At 45.4% G+C, this 17,660-nt stretch overlaps 1 protein-coding gene across 1 annotated transcript in view; it reads right to left on the bottom strand.

Moving 5' to 3' along the window:
- TMEM154 (transmembrane protein 154) overlaps nucleotides 1-17,660 on the bottom strand; it is a 52,325-nt gene that overhangs the window by 33,103 nt on the left and 1,562 nt on the right. The window lies entirely within an intron of this gene.

Below are 17,660 nucleotides of genomic sequence, written 5' to 3'. Positions count from 1 at the left end.
TACAACTAAGGATTGGCTAAATGTTCTAGGCTCGTCTCTATCTCCCCAAGTTCCCCTCTAGTTCCACATCTCTGTGTTGATTCGGAAGCATTTATCTTGTCTTCAGTTTGACTTTTTGACAGGCGCTGCAAACACAGCGCTAAGTTGAGAGAGGACGCTTCACGACACCCTTTCCTCAGTTTTCCCCAGAGGTAACCACTCTTTCCTGCTGCCTTCCAGAAAACTCTCTGATATACTAGTATAAGTATCATTTCCTGTTTCCTTTTTTAACACAAATGGTAGCAAACGTTATATAGTGTGCTGCCCCTTGGTTGTTTTTTTGTTTTCACTTAAAATTAGATTTTGAGGATTATTCCATGTCTGTATCTAGAGAGTTGCCTTTTCCTCCCATTATTAGCTGTATCGCCATCTATTCCTGTTGACGGGGACTCAGGTCCTTTCTTTGTTTGGAAGTTTGTGTTTCCCATGGCCACAGTCACACCAGCACACCTGCCAGTTTGCTCGTGTGCAGCACCATCTCCAGAGTGGGGAGAGGGCGAGCGTGCAGCGCCAAACTACTCTTGGGGGTCTGCCCTAACATCTACTCCACAACAACACCAGCCCAGTGCCCACACAATGAGGACTGGCAGAAACTACACTGGGGAAGGGCTGGTACCCAGGGCATCTCTGATGGGAAAGTTGAAAACTTCGGGGATCAGCCCAAGAGTTTGTGCCAAGAGCATCAAATGTCCTCAAAGGCGGAGCTGAAAACCTGGGGCGGGCCACATATCAAGTCCCTGCTGCTGCTAAGTCACTTCAGTCGTGTCCGACTCTGTGTGACCCCATAGACGGCAGCCCACTAGGCTCCTCTGTCCCTGGGATTCTCCAGGCAAGAACACTGGAGTGGGTTGCCATTGCCTTCTCCAATGCATGAAAGTGAAAAGTGAAAGCGAAGTCGCTCAGTCGTGCCCAACTCTTAGCGACCCCATGGACTGCAGCCTACCAGGCTCCTCCATCCATGGGATTTTCCAGGCAAGAGTACTGGAGTGGGGTGCCATTGCCTTCTCCGATCAAGTCCTTAGCCAGGAGTAAGTCACACGGGGGACAGAGGTGGAGACCAGAGAGGATCCCGAGGTCACAAGAGCAGGGCGGGAGTGGAGCCAAGGAGGGCAGGTTGGGAATTTCTCCCAAGCATGACAGCGGTTCCCCCTGTGACCTGCGGGCTGAGAGCAGCTCCTAAACCAGTGGATCACCGTGTGGCCCAGACAGCCCCCTGCGCCTTGCCTTTTCTAGGAAACACTAGGTCAGGCCCATAACCGTCAGTGGTGAGTTCCTGTGGAAGCCATCCTCCCATCCCATGCTTCTTGGTAAAAGTACAACATTTTAGAAACTCAGAGGTCCACCTCCACTATGGACGAACCCACACTCTTTCTGGAAGTGAGTCTGCAGCGCGTCGCCTGCATAATGCACAGGGCCGGTTCCTGTGCTGAGCGCCGACTGGATGGATGTCTTCTTGCATTGTGGGGCCTGGAAAGAGCCTCTTTCTCCTCCAGTTGTACCTTTCCTAAAAGGCCCCAAAGGGGGCCACCAGCCCAGCCCACCCCACAGTGATCACACGAAGGGTAGAGGCATCCCAGCTGCGAGATGCTGTGTGTCCCACAGGGGCCTCCTTCTCACTGGCCTTGGAAGGTGGCTATTCATCCTCCGCCCAGTCTGTTTTCCCATTCTAGACTGATCTGTTCTCTGTTCCCCAGGAGACTCATCTGTCCGGTATAACTTCTCTATTTTATTATTGTCTTTCTATCTACAAGAGGACGTATTTCAGAAAAGAGGGGTGTGGCCTGGGGGTGGGGGCAGAGTGTAAAACTGAAGAAGCTGCAGAAAAAAAAGAGGTTCAAGCCTGAGAAGGGATAGTGGCAGCCGCCGGCAAAGTGCAGAAGAGAAGAAAGCGGAAGAAAGAACCGGACTTGCTGTTGAAACCAGAAGGGCTGTGGGCAGGGCTGCGGATGTGACCTTGAACCTGGCCAGCGCTGGGGGCGGGGGAGGGGGTGGGACTCAGCGCGGGTCTGCTAGGACTCTCCTCTTCCAGGGGCCTCCCATGCAAAGCCTCCCCAGAGCGATCTTTTCACCATCTCTCTCTCTCCTCACAAAATGGAGCATTAACAGGAGGTGACGGGAATGGTCATTCAAGCAATGAAATTAAGCTGCAATATTCATTTTACTTTTAATCTTAAAATTACCAGATAACTGGACAGTGCAGAGAGTCACAAAAGACTATAATATCCATACAAACACAGCTGGGATGTGTGTCTCAGACATCCGGTGAGGACTCTGGGGGGGATCCTCATACCTGGGCAAAGGGAGGAAATGCCCGAGGTGAGCCTGGCAGCTCGGCAACCAAGCAGGCACCTCGCCCCCTTGTTGCCGCCCCACACCTTGTCCCCAAGTGGAAGTGACTCTGCTTCCTGGTGAAGCAAACTCACTAACTTCTCCTTTTGAAAGTGGAACAAATGCACAATCAAGCTCTCATGTTTAAAGTTTAAACGAAAGTGTTATATAGCCACTGAAAGGTTGGCACACTCGTATTACAACGTAAAATATAACACTGGCGAGAGAATATTATTAAACTCAGAATGTCAGAAGCATACTGGACCTCAGTCAGATGCCCCATTCTTTCACTTACATTGATTCCAACACGCAGATGGTTGAAACCATCTTATAATTCAGGTAGTGAAATGAAACACACACCCACACACACCCACACACTCACACACACACCCACAGAGCAGGTATCAGGTAGTCAAATGCTGTCCTGCTCGGTGGAGAAACTTGATTTAGGATTTCAGGATGCTCAAGAAAACCAAGCCAAAGAAGCCTACCCACTTTCCATTAACCCTGTACCTCTGTCTATGGAAAAGAGCCAGATTCGTAGGAAGGCAGAATCAAACCAAACTGAGACACCCTCCAGCTTCTCAGCTTCAGCTGAGTATTAGTCACCTGGGGACCTTTCAGCCCAGCCCTAGTCAGTACATCCGAATACCTGTGGTATTCGGTCTGAACCCAGGTCTCAGAATCCTTTACAGACTCCAATGTGCAGCCAAGCTTGAGGACCATGGCTCCAAACCCTGTCCACTCCTGACCTTCCCCAGCCTACAACCTCTTTCTCTATGTTCCTTCTTGGTGAACCGGAGGAGAATCGGGATAGGGAGTGGATTCCCAGCTCCCAGCAGCTGCCCACTGTGTCATAAGAACATGATTGTTTAAAAAGCATCGCTGAAGCCTTGACCCTCTGAGAGCCTCTGGCCTGGATATACTAGAGAGAGCTGTGACAATCATGCCTTATTATGTGACTTCGAGGCATTAACGAGAGATCATGCCGGAGCTTAAAACCTCACCTCAAGCAAAAGTAACCGCTGGACTACCCACACAGCAGTCCACCTACATCAGCGTGTACCAGAATCACCAGGAGGGTGCCCCCACCCCCCAACACTCACGGCTAGACATTGTCCCCAGAGCTTCTGATTCAGCAGGTCTGGGATGGGACCAGGAACTTTCACCTCTAATAAAACGCTCATGCTACTGGTCTAGGGGCCATACCTTGAGAACCATGGTTTGAGTGGCGCAGACAACCTCATGGGGTTGCGTTTAGGTATCAGTCACACCCATGGCAGCTCACGGCGCTCTGCACACTGACAGCGCCTGGTGCTGTTTAAGGTCCACTCAAAACCGGTTCCCGAGGACATCCGAGGTCGTGGCCTGGGCAATGGTATGTTATTAAAGCTCCCTAGGTGAGTCCATTAAGTATTTATGCTGGGCTGAAAATTACTGAGTTAAATCATAATTCAATTAACTTTAATTTGCTGTTATTCATGAAGACAGTCTATTCGCTTCAAAGATGACTGGAGAACCCTACAGAGAAAGACGTCTTTGGGAGCAAAATTAATAAGGTGTACTCTGGCATTGAAATTGGAAGGAAAGAATAAAACTGTCACTACTTGCAGATCACATGATACTTTATATAAAAACCCTAAAGCCTCCAGCTCCAAACTATTAGAACTAATGAATTAATTCAGCAAAGTTTCAGGATACAAGATGAATATATAGAAAACTGTTGTATTTCTATACACTAATAATGAACTATCAGAAACAGAAAGTTTTCTAAAATCCTGTTTAAAATTGTATCAGAAAGAATTAAATACCTTGGAATAAACTTAACCAAAGAGGTGAAAGACCTATACACTGAAAACTATAAAACACTGATGAAAGAAATTGAAGACGATACAAAAAAATGGAAAGATATCCCATACTCTTGGATTGGAAGAATTAATACTATTAAAATGGCCACACTACCCAAAATAATCTACAGGTTTAATGCAATTCCTATCAAAATACCCATGACATTTTTCACAGAACTAGAACAACTAATCCTACAATTCATATGGAACCATAAAAGACCCAGAATCATGAAAGAAATCCTGAAGAAAAAGAACAAAGCTGGAAGCAAACCCTCCCAGATTTCAGAATACACCACAATATATTTTTAGATCTGTCTCTCAAGGCAAAAGAAATAAACAAATAGGACCTAATTACTGAAAAGTTTTTGCACAGCAAAGGAAACCACCTACAAAACAAAGACAATCTACAGAATGTGCAAAAATATTTGCAAATGATATGACTGACAAGAGATTAATATCCAAAATATATAAACAGCTCACACAACTCAATATCAAAAAAACAAATAACCCAATCAGAAAATGGGCAGTGGACCTGAAGATATGTTTCCAAAGAAGACGTACAATGACCAACAGGCACAAGAAAAGATGCTCAGTATCACTAATTATAAGGAAATGCTAATCAAAACCACAGTGAGATACTACCTCACACCTGTCAGTATGGCCATCATCAAAAAATCTACAAATAACAAATGTTGACGAGGGTGTGGAGAAAAGGGAACCCTCCTACACTGTTGGTGGGAACGTACGTTGATGCAGCCACTGTGGAGAACAATATGAAATATTCTCAAAAAACTAAAAATAGAACTCCCATGTGATCCAGCATATACTATATATATATATATATATCCAATATATACTCCGGGTATATATTCAGAAAATACTAATTTAAAAAGATGCATGTATCCCAATCGTCACAGCAGCACTACTTACAACAGCCAAGATACGGAAGCAACCCAAGTGTCCATCAACAGACGAACAGGTGAAGATGCGGGACATGTAGACAGTGGGGTGCCACTCAGCCGTGAAAGCATGAAATTCCGCCTTCTGCGGCAGCATGGATGGGCCGAGAGAATATGATGCGTAGTGAGATAAGTCAGACGAGAGTGCTGTATGATATCGCTCATACGTGGAATCTGAACAGAAATAGATTTACAGATACAGAAAACAAACTAGTGGTTACAGTGAGGAGACCGAAGTGGGGAGGGACAGATTAGAGATACGGGGCTAAGAGAGGCAGACTACTGTATAAAATAGATCAGCAGTACAGACATATTGTACAACACAGGGAATCACAGCCACTGAAAGTGAAGAAAGGGAAAGTGGCTCAGTCGTGTCCAACTCTTTGCGACCCTATAGACTATACAGTCCATGAAATTCTCCAGGCCAGAATACTGGAGTGGGTAGCCTTTCTCTTCTCCAGGGGATCTTCCCAACCTAGAGATCAAACCCAAGTCTCCAGCAGCAGGCAGATTCTTTACCAGCTGAGCCACAGGGAAGGCCAAGAATACTGGAGTGGGTAGCCCATCCCTTCTCCAGTGGATCTTCCTAATCCAGGAATCCAATTGGGGTCTCCTGCATTGCAGGCAGATTCTTTACCAACTGAGCTATCAGGGAAGCCCATTATCTTGTAATAACTTGGAGTATAATCTATAAAAATACTGAACCACTATGCTGTACACCTAAAACTAATACAATAATGTAAATCGACTCCAGAAAAACATCTATTTCTGCTTTACTGACTATGCCAAAGCCTTTGACTGTGTGCATCACAATAAACTGTGGAAAATTCTGAAAGAGATGGGAATACCAGACCACCTGACCTGCCTCTTGAGAAACCTATATGCAGGTCAGGAAGCAACAGTTAGAACTGGACATGGAACAACAGACTGGTTCCAAATAGGAAAAGAAGTACATCAAGGCTGTATATTGTCCCTCTGCTTATTTAACTTATATGCACAGTACATCATGAGAAACGCTGGGCTAGAAGAAGCACAAGCTGGAATCAAGATTGCCAGGAAAAATATCAATAACCTCAGATATGCAGATGACACCACCCTTATGGCAGAAAGTGAAGAGGAAATAAAAAGCCTCTTGATAAAAGTGAAAGAGGAGAGTGAAAAAGTTGGCTTAAAGCTCAACATTCAGAAAACTAAGATCATGGCATCCAGTCCCATCACTTCATGGGAAATAGATGGGGGAGCAGTGGAAACAGTGTCAAACTTTATTTTTGGGGGCTCCAAAATCACTGCAGATGGTGACTGCAGCCATGAAATTAAGACGCTTACTCCCTGGAAGGAAAGTTATGACCAACCTAGATAACATATCCAAAAGCAGAGATATTACTTTGCCAACAAAGGTTCGTCTAGTCAAGGCTATGGTTTTTCCGGTGGTCATGTATGGATGTGAGAGTTGGACTGTGAAGAAAGCTGAGTGCTGAAGAATTGATGCTTTTGAACTGTGGTGTTGGAGAAGACTCTTGAGAGTCCCTTGGACTGCAAGGAGATCCAACCAGTCCATTCTGAAGGAGATCAGCCCTGGGATTACTTTGGAAGGACTGATGCTAAAGCTGAAACTCCAATACTTTGGCCACCTCATGCGAACAGTTGACTCATTGGAAAAGACTCTGATGCTGGGAGGGATTGGGGGCAGGAGGAGAAGGGGACGACAGAGGATGAGATGGCTGGATGGCATCACTGCCTCGATGCACGTGAGTTTGAGTGAACTCCGGGAGTTGGTGATAGACAGGGAGGCCTGGCGTGCTGCGATTCATGGGGTCACGGAGAGTCGGACATGACTGAGCAACTGAACTGAACTGAACTGAAATCAACTATACCTTAACAATAAAAATACCTGTATGTACTTGTCAAACAGTCTATTTTTTTTTTAATCAGTTGTTCAGCATCTGTGACATCTGACTGTGATGTGGTCAGGGGCAAAATGGGAATAAAACAGGAACAAACAACATTACCAGACACCCCAGGCCCCAGCCAGGCTGCGGGGGAGGATGGCTATGCTGATGCAGGGGTTACTGATGCCAAGCAGACGGACCACATCCTTGATGTCAGGGCTCTGGCGTGGACCAGAGGCTGCCCTGGGACACCATGCCAGTGGGAGCATGGGGCACGTTCTCAAGGGCAAGTCCCTTCTCCAGTTCACTTGGTTTTGAAATAGTACTGTGAACTGTTCATTATCTGATGTGATTTCTCCCCGGTACTTGTTCGTTTATTGGCTGTCTCCTCCACCATCGCCCCCCGCCCCATCTCTCTGCAGCACAGGGAGCCCTGTCTACCAGGTGGCTGCCGTTTATTGAATAGTTGTTTAGGAGAAAGGCCAGATGAGTCGGAGGCAAAGTGCTAGACAGGCATCACGCCTTTTTATCAAGAGTTGGGTATCTTCTTCTTCAATCAACCCCCTTCCAGGAACACACACAGTGTGTTCTTAGTTAGAGACAGAAAAGGGATCTACAGCAGTTTTCTCAGAAACACATCTGAATTTAAAAAAAAAAAACACTGGGAATTGAGAGGAACTGAGTGAAAAGACAAGAACCTCTAATAATGAGATTTCACATTTCTAGCTTTTGGGGTTTTCTTTCTGTTGGTTGGCTTTGGCTTTGGAATCAGGTGTGTCTTAGGGTTCCCCCCATAAAGTCCGAGTGACTGAACCCTCTCTGGGGAGCAGGACTAGGGGTGGAGGGACTCTTAATTCCTCTGTAAGCTCTGTTCACTACATACTGGACAACTTTTAATAAGTGAAAATATTCACTCAGGATGTTTTTTCTGACATTATGCTTGAAGAAGAATAAACAGTTGGTTGAACAGACTCAGTGCAAAATCAGCGAAGGTTAGTGGCAGAATACCCACTCCAGTGTTCTTGCCTGGAGAATCCCAGGGGCCGGGGAACCTGGTGGGCTGCCGTCTATGGGGTCACACAGAGTCGGACACGACTGAAGTGACTTAGCATAGCATAGCATGGTTGATTTACAATGCTGTGTTAGTTTTAGGTGTACGGCAGAGTGGGTCAGTTATCCATGGACATATACCCACTCTTTTTCAGATTTCTTTCCCATAAAGGTTATTACAGAGCATTACAGATTTTTTTCCCCATATAGGTTATACAGAGCAGAGTTCCCTGTGCTCTACAGTAGGTCCTTATAACCTATTTTATATATAGCAGTGTGAAAAGTATTTTTAAAAATTTTAAAAAGATTCTTAAGTGATGGAAAAGTATTCAGGTTGGTCATAAGTACTATTTTTATTACAATTCTACCTGTCTTTTCTTAGAATCTTATTGATTTATTTTCGGCTGTGCTGGGTCTTTGTTGTCGCGTGGGCTTTTCTCTGGTTGCAGAGAGCAGGGGCTACTGTTTCTGGTGGTGCCACAGCTTTTCACTGCGGTGGCTTCTTTGGTTTCGGAGCACGGGCTCCAGGGCAGGCAGGCTTCAGAAGCTGTGACCCCTGGGCTCTGGAGCACACGGGCTTAGTTGCTCTGTGGATGAGGGATCTTCCCAGACCAGGGATCGAACCCGTGTCTCCCGCAGTGGCAAATGGGTTCTTTATACAGAGCCACCAGAGAAGCCCCCTCAGAGTTTTAACACTGCTGGTTGACCTTCTGATGTGCTAGCCTCACTCTCTTCTGTCCACATCCTTTCTGCATTTATTAATATACCCCATGACTTTTTTCTCAATTTGTTTTTAATGAGACTAATTACATCAAAATATGCTTTAAAGTTGATCCACCCTTGTAGTCCTGATTTCTTCTACTTCATCACCAAGATTTTTTTGTTTAACATTTTTTTAGTGATAATTCCTTGTTATTTGAATGACTGATCTAGGACTCAGTTTAAATATTCTTCTAATATTTGTTAACTGGCTACATAGTCAATATGTCTCTGGGTTTAGTGATGCACCAAAATAGGAGTGGTCTTTGCTTGGCAAAAGATCATCTAATCATAAATAGAGTTACTAGATAAAATATGGGACACCTGTTAAATTTGAATATCAGGTAAACAACAAATAATTTTTAAAAAATATGTAATATTCATATGTATACTTACAATAAATTACATGCGGTATAGTTATACTAATTTTTTTTTGTTTATTTAAAATTTATATCTATCTGAGTGTTTTATATTATTTGCTAAATCTGGCCATCTTGCATGCATGCAAGCTAAGTCGCCTCAGTCATGTTCATTTCTATGTGACCCCATGGACTGTAGCCCGCCAGGCTCCTCTGTCAATGGGATTCTCCAGGCAAGAATACTGGAGTGGGTTGCTGTGCCCTCCTCCTGGGGATCTTCCCAACCCAGGGATCAAACCAGAGTCTCTTTTGTCTCCTGCATTGGCAGGTGGGTTCTTTACCACGAGCGCCACCTGGGAAGCCTTCTGGCCATCTTGCATGCTTGTTAAGTCGCTTCTGCTGCTACTGCTGCTGCTAAGTCACTTCAGTCGTGTCCGACTCTGTGCGACCCCATAAACAGCAGCCCACCAGGCTCCCCCGCCCCTGGGATTCTCCAGGCAAGATCACTGGAGTGGGTTGCCAGTTCCTTCTCCAATGCATGAAAGTGAAAAGTGAAAGTGAAGTCGCTTCAGTCGTGTCCAACTCTGTGCGACCACCTGGACTGTAGCCTGCCAGGCTCATCTGTCCATGGGATTCTCCAGGCAAGAGTACTGCAGTGGGGTGCCATGCCCTTCACCAGGGATCTTCCCAACCCAGGGACTGAATCCAGATCTCCTGCAGTGCAGGTGAATTTTTTTACCACTAGGCTAGCCATCTTAATCATAGACAAATAAGCATAATTTTTAGAAAAATAGATTTTAAATTAATAAACAGTGATGTTGGGGGGAGGGGGGGAATCAGCAAACCCTATTAATTACTGGGCTCCTGTTTCTGAAAACCACAATGGAATGGGGAAATAGGAAATAATAAAGATGGTTTTAATTCATATAAAATAAAGAAATATAAAAAAATTCAGATTTCTAAAACAAACTAGATTAATTGGTTTTGTTTTATGGGGAAAAAAAATACTACCACCCATCAGAGCCTACTCTGGTGGATAGCTCTCCTTTCCAACCACCTCGTTAACTTCTCAGGAAGTCCTTCTGTGATGTCCTCAGCACCTGAGGCAGACTCCTCCATCCTTTTTATGTTACAAATTTTTTTTTTCAAGTTTTCAAATCAGTTCTTACTGGCTTGAAATTTCATGTCTATGAAACTTATATTCTCCATTTTTTTTTCAAAAGTACTTCTAAAACTACTTGGATTTTCTGCAAATTGTCATGCCACTCAATGCTTCTCTCCTGAACTTCCCTCCATATTCTGAGAGGGAGGTGGACAGAAGGCGTTTCGGAACTACTCACGGATGCAGCCATGAAGCTTTCTCCGCAGGAGGAGGAGGAATGGCTGTGGCCTGTTTGGTGTGAGGAGCCAGAACTGAACTATTCCCGGACCAAATGATTTGAGAGAGTTAACATTTTAGAATAAAATAAAACTGGATTAACAAAAAAATCACATGCATCCAGTTTTCACCACATTGTATTACTGAAATGATTATAACTTTGTCAGAAACACAAGTATGTCTCGGGCGACTGAATAAATTTCACGCCATTCATGTCCCTGCTAGGCACCAGGCCCTATTCTGGGACATAAAGGTGAATGAGACCATTTCCCGGGGAAGCGGTGGGTAAGCAGGGACAACGGCATCCAAATTAATAGTCACATGACAGTTTCATAAAAGCTGCAACAGGTTTGGGTACAGAACGTCATGAGGACTCGGGAGGGGAAGACACTCATTGCATTAGGGGTGGGGGATTCAGGAGATCTTCACAGAGGAAGTGATCACTGAATTGAATCTCAGGATTCGTCAAGCAATGATGGCTGCAAAGGCATTGCAGCTGGAAATGCCCCCGTGGAAAGACTCCGTGGCGCAACAGAGCTTGGCACATTCAAGTACATGTATCACGGAATGTGCAGTGGGAAGGGTCCAGGAAAGGAGCTCAGCACAAGCTTATAAAGGGCCTTGTGATGATGCCAGGGAGACTGGAATCTATCCAAAGGAAATGCAAAACCACTGAAGGGGTAAGTACAAGAGAAAAATCATCACATTTTTGTTAGAGAACCATCATTCTGGAGGTTATATGAAATGCAGTTGGAGAGGAGACAAAGCCAAGAAGACTAGTTAAGAAGTTGATGACGTACCCTAGGTGAGAGCTAAGAAGGGCTTAAACCAGCAGGGAGTAGAGAAAGAGTTCTGTTTTGGCCAGGCTGAGCCCAAGGCCCCTGGGACATCTCCAAGGAGGATAGATGATCAAGATGCAGGACTGGGGCTGGGCCTTCAGACCTGACTGGAAGTGATACGGGGCAAGTCATCAGCCAAGGACTGAGATGGAAGCTAAGAAAATGGAAGACATGGCCCTGAAATGATGGAAAGAGTAAGAAGAGAAAAGAAAAAGATGAAAGGAACAGGTGGAAGAGAAAGATCTCAACCCCAAACCTGAAAGGAACAACCAGACTCACAGGAGACCAAGAAGAAAATGACCTCAGAAGAGCCAAGGAAGAGGAGGGTTTCAATAACTGATTAATTACGTTAAGGGCTACAGAGAGAAACCGAAGATAAAGACGGAAACGGGCCGTTTGGGTTCAGCTCTCAGGAGGCACTGCTGACTCGGGCAGAGCGGCTGAGTGTTGTGCTTGCCGTGGCAGCCGGATCACAGGGGGCTGAAAGATGAATGAAGAGGGAGAAAATGAAGACGTGCTGGCTGTCTTTCAAAGAGACTGGAAGCCATGGAAAGAAAAGAGGGCAGACAGCCAGCAGGGACCCAGGAGAAATGGAAAAGAACTCACTTTTCATGATGAACATTCACCTACCGAAGAGAACAGAAACAAGTATAACAAATAACAGGGGACCCACCCCGATTCTCTTCTATTTCCCCATAATGACGAGAACAGGGGTTGGCAAACTTTTTCTTAGTGGGCCAGAGAGTGAAGGTTTTAGACCTTGTGGGCCAAGAGGCCAAATAGAGGCTATGATCTGTTTTTATATAACCATTAAAAACCAGCCTTAGCTCGAGGGTTGGAAAAAAACAGGAAGACAGCTGAACTGGGGCCATGAGGCCTGGTTTGCTGACCCCGGACCACCATGCTTTTTCTGAAAGGAACACAACATTGTAGATCGTTGGAGCCCTCCTTCCCCTGATCTCATTCAAGTTAACTACTCTCCTCAAGTCAGCCTGTATCAATCCCATACTTTTCAAATATGCCTGTGTCCCTAAGCCATAGAAGCAGAATTTGGAGTGTTTTTAAAACTTTAAAGAAATATAATTATTCTGTGCATAATAATCTGCAACTTTTCTTTTTTTTGGTCAACAGTACATTTGAGACTGATTTATCTTTATACATTTGGCTACAGTTTATTAAATTTACCTACTCTATGATAATCTCATTCTATATAAAGTTCTTCATATTTTTCTTTTGTTAATAGATATTGAGATTGTTTCTGTTTTTCCATTTTTACCAACAAGGCTACACTCCGCATCTTAGCCAACTTCTTTGCTCTACACTTGTGAGTGGTCTGGGGTATATGCGTAGGAGAGGACTGTTGAAGCTGTAAGGGTATGAACATCTTCAGTTGGCTAAATGTTTCCAAATAGTTCTCTAAAATGGTTGTATAGAAAAGTTTCCATTTCCAGTAATCTCATATAGTAAGTAACCTGAAAAATTCTCCCAATATGCAACACCTAGAGATACAAATGAAATACAGTAAGTCCCCTACATATGAACAAGAGCGTTCTTGTTCGTTGATAATAGCACATTGATAAGTCCTATTTGTTCATAAGTCCAACAAAGTTAGCTGAGGTACCCAGCTAACACAAACAGCTATATAGCACTTACTGTAATAGGTTTATAATATTTTCTCACACAAATAATACATAAAAACCAAACACAGAATAAAGAAAACGGTTTTAATCTCACATTACAGTACAATAGCTGGCATATAGGAGCTGGTATCAAGTGAACGGCAGATATGAGGAGGGAGAGGAGGTGGAAGATGGTAGAGCTGAAGGATTGTCAGCAGCAGGAGATGGAGAGCAAGCTGCAATTTCACTCATGCCTGATGATGACAGAACACAAGTTTGCGTCTTTGAAAGTTTGCAACTTGAAGGTTTGTACGTAGGGGACTGACTATATAAGAAATTTCTTGAATGTATAAAGAAATCACAAAAAAGCAAGGCAATCCCCAGGGCCCAGAAAACATGGATAAAGCAAAAGAACAGCTTGTAGGGGAAATTTAAATTCACAGCCATACCTACCTACCTACGAGGACTTTCCAGAACCCCAGAGGGATATCAGAGGTTCTATAGTGCTTTTAGGGGTTCCAGTCCACCCACTGGGTCAAAAGTTAAAGCTTAAACACCAGGTCATGGTTGTAAAAAATAAAGAAAAAAAGAAAAGCAGCTGCAATGATTCTGGCAAAGGTCAAAGTCAGGAGTGCTTCCCCTAGGCTGACCTCACCATCATCCTGACACTGTGGACCCCTGGCCCATGACCCGGCTGTGAATTTGGTTCTGTCTGCTTCGTGCTCCTTGGCAGTCTCTTTGCTCACTTTGGTCACCTGCTTCTGGTTACTGGCTTGCCCCTTTAACGAGCTTTTGGCACCTCACACAGCTCTTGGAGGCCGACCCCTGGGGGCTGCTCCCTCCACACCCCAGGGCTGGGGTTTAAGCCTCAGGTCCAAGCTCCCACTCTCTTCAAGCCCCGTGCACATCCCTGTCCGAGTTTTTCCAAACCGTATTTTGTGGTGACAGGACTGCGGTTGTGCTGGGAAAGTATTTACAGTAGCTTGATGATGTATCAGAAAAGTTGAAGTTCTGTTAAATAGGGTGGGCCCAACTCTGCGTGCTGGGTTTTGCCCTCAGGGCCCCCCAGATTTCCATCATGATGGGAGTCGACAGATACAAGATTTGATCTACATAAACTTCAGACAGAAATGGTCAAATAGTTAATAATATGTTTAAAAGACATAAAAGAAGGAATAAAGAACATAAAGAAAAAATAAAACCAAGACTATAGATATACACATATATTTATGAATATTCTATATTCTCAAATTTTCTTGGAATGAAAAGCTTCAGCAGCAGGCCACACGAGATGACTGCATTAATCTGCCCTCCCACGGGCGGCGCAGGGCTCCTGCTTCTCCACACCCTTGCCAGCAGCTGAGGGTGGTGCAAAGCACACACAGGCAGGCAGATCACAGGCTGCGTTGTTGCTTTACAGAACTGGGCCCATCCCAGCCAAGGTCTTGCCCTCCTCTGGTCTCCTGGGTCTGCCTTCAGACACAGGACTTTAAGCCTTAATCAATCTCTCTCGGCCTGCTTTTCCTCTCTTTGCCCCCGAGGGCTGGTTGATCCTGGGAGTCAGATCTCAGCAGGTTTCTCCCACAGTGACTCGGCCTGACGCCTGATGAAGGCTGTGCTTCCTCTCCCTGCTTCCCACACCCTGCAGCCTCTTACCCGGTGACTTCAACATTCTGTTTTTCCTGCGTCTGGTCTTAACTGTACTCACTTCTGATTCTCTGTTGCTGACCCCGTATCTTTCGGCCCCTCCCTTCCCCTCCACAGGCCAAAGTTCAACCCAACTCCTCTGTCCCTTTTCCTGTAAGCCCGCCTCCAGTCCAACCAAACACACACAGCCACAAGTGTGACAGTCTTAGAGCCCAGCCAACAGCTGATGTGACGCACCTACAGGCAGGAAGGCACCAGAGACAGATTTCTCCAAACCTGAAAGTTACACACACAGCCTGGCAGAGCCTCAAAACCAGAGGCAACATGGCATCTTGTTAGAGCATGGACTCATGAGGCTAAATCTTATTCAGATACACTACTTAGCTGTGTGACCTCGGGCAAGTCATTTAACCCCTCTGTGCCTCAGTTTTCTCCTCTGAAAAACAGCAATAATAGTACCCACTATATAACATTCATTAAAGGAATCAAATGAGCTGGTATATGTACAGTGTTCAGAACAGGCATATACTGAGCGCTATCTCTGTTGGCCATCATCATTATTAGTACGGGGACTGTCCCAGGATATAGCACATGGCAGCCCCACAGTCACTGAAACAAGAGCAGTTTCAGAAAGTTTAGTTTCATTTATGCAACTAGAACTTTCTTCTATTCTTTCTCCCCTTCTCAAGGTTCATCCAATCATTACATGATCTTTACTCTTCTGAAACAGCCCAGAAAACCTCCCAGTCCTCTCCATCAAACCCAGTGTTTAACTTTGGCCATCAAAACATTTATAGCTGCCTTCTTCCTGCCTCATGCCTCTCAGTTCTTTTTTTCCACAGACCACTCTGCTTTTAGCAGCGTATAAATCCCATGCTTTTGGTATCTGGGAAGTTGCTCTGAACTTTCTGACAGTGTTACGCTGACACTGGCAGGACACAGGATTAGGAACAAGGTGGCCCTTCCTCCCGCAGGCAGAACGCTGCCTTCGTTCTGAGCTTTCTTAGCATCTGACACTGGCCAAGATCCCTAGGCCCAGAGCTATTCTGTAACTGTTCTCATCTGTTTGGTCAAAATCCCAGAAAAGCTATTTTCTCATTTCTCCCCTGGTGACTTCTAAGTGGATGACTTCTCTTGAGACAGTAATCCATTCTGTACCAGGCTCTATAGCTATATAAAGCAAAAGATTCAAAGATGCTGACTCAGCAGCAATGGTGCTGGTCTCAGGTAACGGCAGATATTAGATAATGTCGCACCTTTGATGTGAGATAAACCTGGATTATGCTTGCAAAGAGGAATCAGCCTGTTTGGTAGACTGCATTCTTCTACCAAACACCTCCGTGATAGTTTTTGAAGAATTCAAGGAAATACTTAGATGTAACTATGACACTTGGCTTCCCAGGCGGTACTAGCAGTAAAGAACCTGTCTGCAATGCAGGAAGCACAAGAGAAGCCCGTTTGATCCTTGGGTCGGGAAGATCACCTGGACAAAACTGAAGCGACTTAGCATGCACGCATGTGACACTCAGACACCGTTAGCCCAAAAGGATATGTTGTTGCTGTTTAGTCACTAAGTTGTGCCTGATTCTTTGCAACCCCATAGACTGTAGCCACCAGGCTCCTCTGTCCATGGAATTCTCCAGGCAAGAATACTGGAGGGGGCTGCCATTTCCTTCTCCAGGGGATCCTCCCAACCCAGGAATTGAACCCACGTCTCCTGTACTGGCAGGCAGTCTTTACTGCTGAGCCACAGGGAAGCCCCTCAAAAGGATATATATCTTACTTAATTTTACAATGTATATTCATTCAGTCCTTAATTAAGAACAGCCTTTCCCTCGGCTAATCTCAAAGTAATAAGCTCTGGTTTATCCAGCTGCTTGCAAGTGGGCATTTTTGCATTTTCAGGCACTGAGAATGGAGACAGGGCCCAGTGAGGGTAGGCTGACCCAGACAAGCCCCGTGCTCCCCTCAAATGCAACTTTTCACCTCGTCCTTCTCCTGACATCCTAACATTACCTGACTTCAGGAGCTCATCAGTTTTAGTGATCAGTCTCACACCCACTCTAGGATGATTTCAGTATTTCTCAACAACCACCGGGTTCCTAATTTATGCTGACCCCTTACAAGATTGGAGGAAATCAAAGATGAACAAAAGGGAATTTTCTTTTCCCTGGAGGTGTTCACAGCCTGGAGGGAGGCCTGGGTATGATTCTAAGTGGTTAGCAGCAGCAGCAGCAGGTCTATGGGGGCACAACAGGCAGGGTGCCACAGAAGGGGCAGTGAGACAGACACCAGCAAGGAGGTTACATTCCGTCTGAGCCTTTTAAGAGTACATAGGCATCCACTTGTAAGAAAAAAAAAAAAAAAAGGAACCTGTCATCACTTGTAGCCAAAGCCACAGAGGCCTGGAACACACGCTCCATTTCATGTGACTGGGGCTGCGGCGGGGGAGCAGGAGAGACTCAAGGAGATGCTGTGGAAAGGAGATTGCAGGGAGAGGCCAGGGGCCACGAGTGAGGAGCCACCTCTGTGAAGAGAAGGGCCACGATCACATACAGAGCCCAGAGGGAGACCTTGCACTGAGTCTCTTCACTAGTCCTTTGGCAGCTCCTGGACTGCAGACACTTTGATTCCATCATTTTCAGGCGCTCAAGAAAAGTACTCAGCTAAGGTTAAATATCACTCTCAGGAGCCTGTTTGAGGCAAGTGTGGTAGCAGTGAGAGTTAAAAGTGGGGAAGAAGGATAGCTGGGCCCTGCTCCCATGGGTGCTGAGGGATGCCTGTCAGGGAAAGGAATGTGGTCCAGAGGTTTTAGCAGAGGGCATGGTGGATTCCCTGGCTGCAGAGGAAAGACCCTGGAGTCCAAGTCAGAAAAGCTGACTGGCGGTGGGTCTTACCTTTCTCCTCTCAGTTTCTTCATCTGTACCCCCAGTACAGCTGCACCTCC

Source organism: Bos grunniens, chromosome 17, assembly GCF_055505025.1.
Source record: "Bos grunniens cultivar Pamir isolate PY7600 chromosome 17, Bosgru_T2T1.0, whole genome shotgun sequence".
Lineage (NCBI taxonomy): Eukaryota > Metazoa > Chordata > Mammalia > Artiodactyla > Bovidae > Bos > Bos grunniens.
The sequence above is the reverse complement of the archived record's forward strand: the minus strand, read 5'-3'. Positions and strand labels throughout refer to the sequence as shown.